The sequence below is a fragment of the Hyperolius riggenbachi genome, chromosome 10, assembly GCF_040937935.1.
Source record: "Hyperolius riggenbachi isolate aHypRig1 chromosome 10, aHypRig1.pri, whole genome shotgun sequence".
In the NCBI taxonomy this organism is placed as follows: domain Eukaryota; kingdom Metazoa; phylum Chordata; class Amphibia; order Anura; family Hyperoliidae; genus Hyperolius; species Hyperolius riggenbachi.
Window position 1 is genome coordinate 135,655,782 of NC_090655.1, and position 10,877 is coordinate 135,666,658.

Below are 10,877 nucleotides of genomic sequence, written 5' to 3' on the forward strand. Positions count from 1 at the left end.
CCGAGGGTCTAGTAGCATGGCCACCCAGTACAGCTCATTCCCCTTGAGTTTTTTTAGACGGGGGTCCCTCAACAGGCTGGACAGCATGAAAAAAATGCCATCTGCACAAATTTGGATCCAGACATACTATCCCATCTCCTCTTGCTCTTCCTCAGTGACGTCAGGCAAGTTCTCCTCCTCCCCCTAGCCACAAACAATACCACGGGAACATTAAGCAGCACAAGCCCCCTGCGACGCCTGCTGTGGTTCTTCTGTCGCCGCCTCCTCCTCCTCCTCCAAAAAAACACCTTCCTCATCATCAGAGTCTGACTCTTCTTCCCCATACGACTCTTCCTCCTCCTCCCCCTCTGTGCTGCCGCAGGTGTTGAGGAAACATCCGGTTCGGGTTAGAATTCATCCCACAACTCTTCCTCCTGTTCCTGTTCACGCTCGTCCACAGCTTGATCCACCACTCTACGCACGTCACGCTCCAGGAAGAAGGCGTACGGGATCAAGTCGCTGATGGTGCCTTCACTGCGACTCACCATGTTTGTCACCTCCTCAAACGGCCGCATGAGCCTGCAGGCATTTTGCACGAGTGTCCAGTTCTTCGGGCAGAACATCCCCATCTCCCCAGACTGTGTCCTACTGTAGTTGTAGAGATACTGGGTGACGGCCTCGTCCTGTTGTAGCAGGTGGTCGAACATCAGCAGGGTCAAATTCCAGCGAGTCTGGCTATCGCAAATCAAGCGTCTCACCGGCAACATGTTTCTCCGCTGAATATCCGCAAAGAGTGCCATGGCTGTGTAAGACTGAAATGCCCACACAACTTCCTGGCCTGCTTCAGGACATCCTCTAAGCCTGGGTACTTTGACACAAATCTTTGAATGACTAGACTCAGCACATGTGTCAGCTTTCCCAAATTCAAAGCGGAAATGAGATTGCTGCCATTGTCACACCACGTTGCCGATCTCCAGCTGGTGCGGGGTCAGCCACTGATCCACCTGTTAAGAGCAGCCAGGAGAGCTGCTCCAGTGTGACTCTCTGCTTTGAGGCAAGACAGGAGAAGGAGAGGAGGAGGCAGCAGACCTGCCTGCAAGACGTGGAAGTGTCACAAGTTGGTCCGCAGCACAGCCACGTACTCCCTGCTTACCATCGGTCTCCAGGTTGACCCAATGGGCTGTGTAAGTAATGCACCTGCCCTGAACATGCTTGGCAGACCAGCCATCTGTGAACAGATGGACCCTTGACCAAACGCTGTGTGCCATCACTTGCCTCTCAACTTCGCGGTACAGTTTGGGTATCACCTTTTTAGAGAAATAATTGCGGCCTGGCATCTTCCGCTGCGGTATCCCAATGGCCACAAATTTACAGAAGGCTTCAGAGTCCACCAGCTGGTATGGTAATAGCTGGTGAGCTAACAGTTCCGCCAAGTCAGCTGTCAGATGCCGGGCAAGGGGGTGACTGGCAGAAATTGGCTTCATCCGCTCAAAGATTTCCCTCACGTACACCTGGCTGCTGCTGTGGACAGAGGAGCAGGAACTGCTCAAGATGAGAGGCGGAGTGGAGGGTGGCTGTGATTGTGAAGGTGCACGGGAGAAAGAGGCTGAAGATGACACACCTGAAAGAGGAAAAGGAGATGGAGGGTGGCTTTTCTTTTGTGTGCTGCTTTTACTCTGGTGCTCTTCCCATTGCGGTTTGTGCCTTTTCTCCATGTGCTTTCGTAAGGCAGTTGTCCCTACGCGGCAGTTGGCCTTTCCACGGCTAAATTTTAGAGGCAGAGAGAACAGATGGCATTGCTCTGATCTAAGGCAGACACTAAAAAAATGTCCAAACCGCTGAGCCCCCCTGGGGTGATGGCACTATGGTGGCATCAGCAGCTGACGTTAAAGGGCATGTTGTCTGGCTGTCCATAGGTGGCGATACATGGCACTGGACACTGCCACCTGCTGTTTCTGATGACGAGCTCCCCCTGCTTCTTTCAGGAACTCGTATCCTAATATTTCTCTCTGACTCCCCCTCTGAACTGCCCCCTTGGTCATCTTGTCGCTTAGGTTCCCACGTGACATCCGTATCATCGTCATCATCATAATCATCCTGCCCAGCTTAGCTTGCCTCAGACACGTCATTAAGTGCACCAACAGCAGGTACTTCATCATCCTCCTACTCCTATTTTACGTCCATAGTGTCGCCTAACTCAGACACATGGAGGTGGTGTAACTTGCTTAGCGCCTTCATCTTGTTTTAACAGTAGTGGCTGTGATTCAGCAGCTGACGTTGAAGGGCATGTTGGCTGGCTGTCCATAGCTGGCGATACATGGCGCCAGACACTGCCCCCAGCTGTTTCTGAGGACGAGCTCCCTCTGCTTCTTTCATGGACTCGTCTCCTCCTACTCCTCTCTTGCTCCCCCTTTGAACTGTCCCCCTGGTCATCTCCTCTATTGGGAACATACGTGGCATCCGTATAGTCGTCATCATTTCTCCTGCCCAGCTTCGCTTTCCTCAGACACCTCCACAACTGCACCAACATCAGGTGCTTCATCATCCCCCTCCTCACACGTTACATCCATACTATCGCCACCTAACTCAGACGTATAAGGTGTTGTAACTTGCTTAGCACCTTCATCTTGTTGCAGCATTATTGGCTGTGAATCAGTGATTTCCACACCAAATAACTCCTGCGTGTCAAATGCAGAGGATGTGGTGCTTGTAGTTGCGCTGGTGGCTGCGGGAGATGAGGTGTTCTGTGTTAAATACTCAACCACGTCCTGACAATCTTGGGAGTTGATGGAACGTGCCTTCTTCTGAGCACTGTATTTTCGTCCAGGGCCGCACAAAATCACATCAGCATGACCTTGAACAGACCTGCCGGGTGGCCTTCCTCTGGGCCTGCCTCTACCTGTTTTGTCCATATCGGGGGGGGGGGGGGGGGATGAAGTGAAAGGTATGCACTGACTTGACTAATACATGTGCAGTCACACAGGTGCAGTTAACAGGTATGCACCGAGTGGTATTTTACACTGCATGCACTCACGTAGGTAGGTGGGTGCACTCAACACAACAGGTAGGTATATGCAGTAATGATTACAAATGTGCACCAGGCTGTAACACACACAGGTACCAAACAGGCACAGTGACACTGCGTGCGCTCACATAGGTAGGTGGGTGCACTGAACAACAGGTAGGTATATGCAGTGATGGGTATTACAAATCTGCACCTGCGACTGACAGGGCTGTATATAATGCAAGTGGGCCCCACACAAAAAAAAAAAAAAAAAATGATCACAAGAACAAGATTAGCTCTCAAAAGAGCTGTTGAGGGGTGCTTTTTTTTAGCAATAACAATCAGCAAGGAGCAAGCTAACAAGCCTACAAGAGCCTAACTAAGCTTTCCCTATGTTAGTCTGCAGCAGCTCTCCCTTCTATAATTACTGCAGGCACACAAGTGAGTAAAATCCCTGATGCTGCCTGCCTTTTATAAGGGGGGGGGGGGGGGGGTTCCAGGAGGGAGTGTAGTCTTATTGGCTGTCTGATGTAGAGGGTCAAAGTTGACCCTAATGAAGTAATATAGGAGGCGGGTCGAACCGCCATAAAGTTCGCATTTGATCACGAACCACCGAAGTTCACGCAAATAAGTTTGCGGTCGAACCATTCGGGCCATCTCTAATACAGTACTGAGGGCCGTCCACATGTACGCAGTGGGTGGCAACAGCCACAACCTGAATGCTGCATGCAACTTTATTTTTACTACCCTTAACCTCCCCCCTAACCACGTCAAGTTAGACCAATCCATAGGATAATTCAGTGGTGTTTCCTTAGGGTGATAAACCATTGCATAAACAAGGTCTTATGGAAAATGCAAAAGAATATAGATAAAAAGCAGAGAAATGAATAATTGTAATAGAAAAAATGAAAAAAAAAAAAAGTTTAAACTGATAACAGATAATACACTTGATCTTAGCCAAAACACCGAGAAGCAATATGAAAAACATTTATAGCGTGATAGAAAATGGTAAAATAGAACACACAGGTTCTGATCTGAGAAGATTCATAACAAAAATGTCCCTGCCCTTACCAGCAATGAAGATGTTAATAAGATACCTGCAGACTGACTGACAGCTGCGAGTCTAACTAGTAGTAGTTCTTCAGAAAACTGTAAAAACCCGCAAGATGCAACACACACGTTTTTCATTTACACGTACCCATTTCACATTTGGAGAAACATCTGCAACACTGCTGATTATGAAAGTAGAATATTGGGCAAAAGAAAGAACAGCGTTATCAGGACCGAGGTGAAATTTGTGAAGCACTATAAAAATGGAATATTACAATATACATATACACACATATACATACATACATACAAGCAGCCTACCAACAACAGGTTAAAAAGCACAGAGTTTCCATGGCGGATGACAACAAGAATTTATCATAAGCTGCTATGATAGAGATGCTATTCATTGCTAAATATATTTTTGTTTGAGGTATAAACTATACACAGTGCCTTGCATACATGTTAACACCCTTTTCCCCCCTCACTCCCCCCCCCCCCACCCCCAAAAAAAGTGGATGGAATTGCAACCATGGATGGCTCAGTGCAGTAATGACAAAAGGGTGAATTCCTCTGAACTTAGTAGTATCATGCTAACTTTTAAATGTCTTTATAATTAAAAGTACACCTTAAGTGAGAGGTATATGGAGGCTGCCATTTGTTTCCTTTTAAACAATACCAGTTGCCTGGCATCCTGCTGATTCTCTGCCTCTAATACTTTCAGCCATAGACCCTGAACAAGCAGGCAACCGGCATGGTTTATTCCTTTAAAAAAAATAAACAAAAACAAATAGACAACCTCCATATATATCCCTACGACTTCAGGTGACATGTAACATTTATGTAACAATTAAAATATTTAGTTCCTACAAAGTATCAAGTATGTTTAAAGGATGGACTGAAGAAAATTCCAGTTATACTGTACATCAATTGTAACTTGGACCTTTTTGTACTGTGTAGCATTAAAACCCCAAGCAGGCGAATACTTACGGAAGGCATAATTCTATATTATAGCAGAGTATGTACAGTACTACTACAATAACCAGAACCATTGAAACTACAAATCTTACCAAAAGCAGTGAAGGTTTACGGTGTGAGACACACACACACACACACACACACACACACACACACACACACACACACTTGTTTTATGATGTTTAGTAGAATATATTTTGTATACTGCGGCATGGAGCACTCTGCCAGGCATTACCAACATTAGCAAGCAAAATGCAAGTACACTGAGTTACGTTTATTTTAATCCCAATTCAATACATACTTGGCCAGCACGACATTTAAGGGTATAGCCTTTCAAGAGTCACTGTCGATTATTCAATTAAAGTTTTCTCCTAGGTATAATTTCATACCTTATTAAAAAAATTTAAGCCACCGTGAGCAAGAAAAATACAATAGTTTGACGGTACTTTTTCAATTTCAGAGTGCTGAAAAGTTATCCTAACCATAAGATGAAAAATTATCTCCTAAGAGAAAAAGTGAATTTAATGAAGGACTGACTGCTGCCTTAACATTGTCCTGGCTAAGTGTACATGTACTACTGCCAATGAATGGTTTTATGGGCAGAGTTCCCATGATTGGTCAAGACCCAATTTGTTTGTGTATTGTATAGTGGTGTCTAAGAGGGGGGGGGGGGGGGTGCTGGGTGTGGATGGGCCTGCAAGACTAGTGTGGCTCTACGGACCCTTTAGGTTCACTTCTAGATAAATTCCTTAAAGTGACTAAAAGTACCCCACAGCGTACATGCAAAAGACAAAATCGGATCAGCTGCATGCTGAGGGCTTTGGACTGCTGCATACAGTGGCCAATCTGTTAGAGCAAATAGTGGAAGTTTGCTGAAATCCATACACCAGTCGTTACAGTCAAAAGCTTTAAAATTTTTCCTTTTTGCTATAAAAGCAAACAACTGGTTCTTGGCTATAAAGGTTCCACTTCATCAGGAATACAGACCGAACCATGTGTACATGTTAACAGTGATAGAAATACAACGAAAATATTATCAATTCATGCCGAAGTCACATGATGTAATTTTCCCTCCATAATGCATTTAAATAAAGCTCACAATATCTTACCTAGTATATACAGATTTAAAAGTATAAAACCAATATTCCAAAAGCTGTTTGTGGACTTCAGGAGACGTCCCTCCTCCCAATACGGAAATGATAGCTGAGTGAGTTGTGCGCCTCCTCCTACACTGCGCCGAGGCTGGAGCCTCTCCCGCCTCTGCCTTGGCCCAGACTTGCAGACCACCACCAAAATTCAGAAGGCACACAACAGAAGTTATTCTTCCTGCACCAACGGAAGAAATTTAGAATATTTAGAGATCTGCTGACCAGCTCCTACACTGGTATGATCGAATCAATCATCGTCTGTTATGCAAGTGCAACCGCTAGCGACAAGAGCAAACCCCAAAGAGTGATGAACACATTGGAAAAGATCATTGGCAATCCCCTGCCACTGCTAGATCTCCTACACACCACCAGAATGAAGATGAAAGCCACCAGGATTTCCTCCCATTCTTTCCTCAAGCAGTTCTCATGCGTAACTCCGGTCCCCCCAATCCCCCATCCCCCCCAAAAATGCCCTTCTGCAGCATATTAGCTTTAGTCCCTGGTCAACAACTCCTCCAGCCACTTAATTTCTACTTTTATGCTCTCATTCCTGTATCAATGCAATCCCTCTTGGTCTGTCAATGCTATGGTCATCATATGCTCTAAGGTCTTTCAGTGCTAGATTCGTCATATGTTCTATGTTTAGTGCCATTGCCATGTGAACCACAATCAATTCCGAGTATGCCAATCAACGCACTTGGTGAATAAAAGGTAATTCTGAGTAACATAATATGTGTAATGTCTGGCTGGGGCAAACAGACAATTGCCACCTAGTTGTGTCCCCTTATGGATCGTGGTCAGCTGCGCTGAGTAATGTAGTGACATAGGCTGCTGGAGCCCTACTGTACTGTCCAAACCGTGAGGGAATAGTGTCCGCCAATACCTCTAATAAATGAGAGACCCCTTAAGGCAAGGAGGCCGCCTAGGTTCTCACCCTCGGTACAGTGTCACCTGGGGCCAAAACTTTTACAGCCCTGTGACAAGATAGGCCATTCTACAACACTTTTGCTTTAAAACGTGGATTTTGGATTTTAGTGACAACAGCTCATGCTCACCCAACTTTTTTGTGCATTTTCATTTTTTTAAAAATGTATTACTTTGTCCGTACTGTTTCCAGGAATCTGGCGATCCCTTTCTATACAGTATAATGCATTTTGCTAATCATTTTTGGAATATCTGGTTTACTCTCAGGGGCTTAGCAATAGGGGGTGCAGAGGTTGCGACCCCATCGGGCCCCTTGGGATAGAGGGGCCCTCTCTCAACTGTAGAATTTGTTCTCTATTGGTTCTGTGCTCATAATAATCACTTCTATAGATACTTTGAATAGTGGTAATCATTATCAAGCTGTTCCCCATTCCCTTCTTGCACCTCTGACACTGTAGTTGCCATTGGCAGGTTTTTGTGCGGCAAATCAAGTGTTAAGTATAGAGTACTTAGGGGGCCCCAATGTAAAACTTGCATCGGGGCCAAGAGCTGCTTAGCTACGCCACTGTTTACTCTTATTTCAGAGTTTGTAGGATACAGTGATCTCTCAGCTAGCTTTATTTCTAAGTATTATGGTAGGAATATGGTAGGAATATGGTGACACGCAGCATCAGCATGTCATAAAAATTGGCATATTTATCACTGAACATATGCATGGGATATTGGATATGGTCTATACTGCTTGGTAAACGGGACCCTTCATGATCCCAAGACAATTGTATTTTGAAACTTTTGCTATGGAATGAAATTCAGAAAAATGTAATGCGTCTATTCTGCAACTTGCTGCCACTGACCAGAGATCTCATAAACGAGATTATGAAGCCAGGAGGTCACTGTCACGGCATCTACCTTTGCCTGGTGAAGTCAGACAAATGCTGCCCGCTTTCAGGCTATCAAGGTCTGTTTTCACATCCTTGACATGGTTATTCCCAAGCAGCTCCCAATGGAATTCTACAAGCACTTCTGTGCCTTTTATTGGCTGTCATTTCTAAATTGACAGAAACATAGTCAATGTCTTGCATTCATTCACATTACAGGCAATTTTTGTATGCAGATTATAAAATCTAGCGCCACATTTTTTTCAGGATTCATGCATCAGCTTCTGGTTGCTTTGCCATCTAAAAACCCTGCAAATGTCAAGTTGATTCTTCTAATCAGTAACAGTGCAAGATCTGTTCAGCTCGTACATCTCCACTTCATATTCTGTGCAATTTAACTACATTCCAACGTGACAAATTGCACATTAAATCAATCCTGCAATCTAACTCGCTCAAAAAAAGTAGTTGACTGGGTGGGAAATAAAACAATTCAAGAAAGTGAAACTTAACATATCATATTCACAACAAGCAGAGTTCCATCTCACTGTTCAAGTGAGAGGGATATGAAGACTGCCTTTTATTTCCTTTTAAACAATAACAGTTGTCTGGCATTCTGCTGATTTCTTTGGCTACAATAATTGCGGAATGGCACACCTGAAACAAGCATACAACTAATACAGTTAGACTTAAGTCACAAAGTCTGATCTGCAGGCTTGTTCAGGGTCTATGGCAAAATAGTATTTGAAGCAAAGGATCAGCGGTAGAGCCAGGCAATGTGCATTGTTTAAAAGGAAATAAATGACAGCCTTTATATCCCTACCACTTCAGAAGTTCCTTAAAGTAACCCATGATTTATGAAATAGTGCAAAATACTAGTTCAACTACTCAGATTCTTTAGAGCCAGAAGCAAGACTGCCACAGTGGAAGGCGTCTACTGTCCAAAATGTTATCAAACTCCTGGGCTTTTATCAAGCTCCACCTGTGCAAGACTCGCTGCCTTCCAATATTATGTATGGCTTGTGCTCCTCTCAGAGATTCAGTCTAGTCTGACAATGAATGGGTTAAAAAGACAGTTTTATACATCAGTGATATAATATAGATTTCCAGTTATCACATTCTGGAGGCAAATGTTCATGTGTGGGCTGTCCGTGTGGATCCAAAGCATTCTACCCTATGATTCACTGGGACTGCTCCAATAGCATCACATGAATGACAATGAGTTGCCTTTGCGTGTTCAGCTTTTGGACAAGAAAGGAGCCAGCATATGAATTACACACCTACAGCCAGACAAAAAAATCTTTACGCTCCTATAAAGCCCTAGGAGGTGACAACTGCATATAAACACAGCACTGTCTGCTATGTGATATATACATTGCGCTATTTGCTATGGGGTTGCCAAGTATATTAGGAGTCTTATATACAGACATAAAGCTTATATATTGCAGCAAAACATGAAATGTATGGAACACAAAACACTGGAGAAAACTTAACATATGTGAGAAAGTAAATAAATATTGCTAGCATATCATTATATCAGATCATACATGTTCGCAAAGTCAGGTGAAGAAAGAAGCGAAACACCTTTCCAGTAAGACCCCACATTACACGATTATTTTAAAATGATGAACACCTGGGAGATCTCCCCCAGCAGCAGGTGCTGATAGGTAGCACATAATTCCCTGCACACTAATGATACTATCTTTATTGTACACGCTTACCACTACTCTTTAATATAGAGGGACGTCCCAATATATACCTCTCTGCTACATAGATTTAGTAAAATTGTCCAATCAAGATTGTATCATTAGTGGCCAAATTTACCGGCTACCAGTGCAGGAATATCCTGGGCAACCCTGCACAGAGCTCAATTCACAAAGTTCAAGTAGAGGGAAATAGGTGGATGATGCCAAAGAGAAGGGTTATGCTAGGCTACAATCAGAATCTGACAGCATGTCACCATACAGGAGAGACAGGAAAATAAAGGGGAATGGTCCTAGTAAAGGAGATAGGACATATGTCACCCAAGAGTAAGAACACTGTACCTTTATGGTGTCAGGCAGCCAGCCACACAGCAGTTTGAAGCAGGGTCTGTCTCCCCGATAGATACTCCAGGTTGGAAAGCGTTGCCTTATATTCCCCTCCGTCTGTTATTAATTCCTTCCAGAGTACAGCACAACTTCAGGAGTGCCACAGAAATCCTTCATTCCCCTCAGTCCAACAACAGATCCAGTCCCCCCACCAGAGCTGATGCTGCTGCAAGCTCCCCCCTCTTCTCCCCTCCTACCCCTAAACCACATTCACAGCCCCTTTCCCAGTGCAGCTAACAAGTCCCAGGTGAAGAAGTGTCAGAACAAGCAGGTGCTGCTCACATCCACAGGCATGTCTCCAGCAGAAGACAACTTTCTCACCTTCCCAGCCTCCCTGGCTCTGCCTGCTGTTATCAACTGTGGATAGCTTGCTTAGGTCAGATCACCCCAGCAATGATCTTCAGCTTCTCCCAGCCTTGCACACAGCAGAGGAACAGACGCCAAGCACTTTGTAACCAGTTCCTATTGCCATGCCATGAATATTTCAGCATGTTAAACTACCCTCAGCTGATGTCATGCTAGTGCTGCTTTGGTGACTCCGCAAATCCCCCTACAGATCAGATGTGACGAGGAGCATGAAGACAAGGAGAGACCCAGGTGCAGACTGAGCACTGTGTGTCTGTGTTATGACGCCCCTTTGCATGCAGACCCCAGCCCATTGATCACAGGATTCCTATTGTGATCGCCTATTCTCAGGAGTCTATTACCCAAATAATGAGCAGAAGATGCTCAGCTAGCGAGCCACGAGCTGCTGAAAGGTGAGAAGAGGCTCAGCGAAGTCTTAAAGCGCCCCCTTCCTACAATGCTACTTCCAACCAGACAAGAAATGAAC

General features: G+C 44.8%; 1 protein-coding gene across 7 annotated transcripts in view; it reads right to left on the reverse strand.

Annotated features, from left to right (window-relative positions):
• The window catches only part of CDH23 (cadherin related 23), a 1,682,716-nt gene extending 1,672,581 nt beyond the window's left edge, over positions 1-10,135 (reverse strand). For all 7 annotated transcript variants that reach the window (XM_068258239.1, XM_068258233.1, XM_068258238.1 and 4 more), the window contains exon 1: positions 10,001-10,135. The gene's annotated coding sequence lies outside the window, so the exon portion shown is untranslated. The remainder of the gene's footprint in view (positions 1-10,000) is intronic.
• Positions 10,136-10,877: the final 742 nt, after the last annotated feature.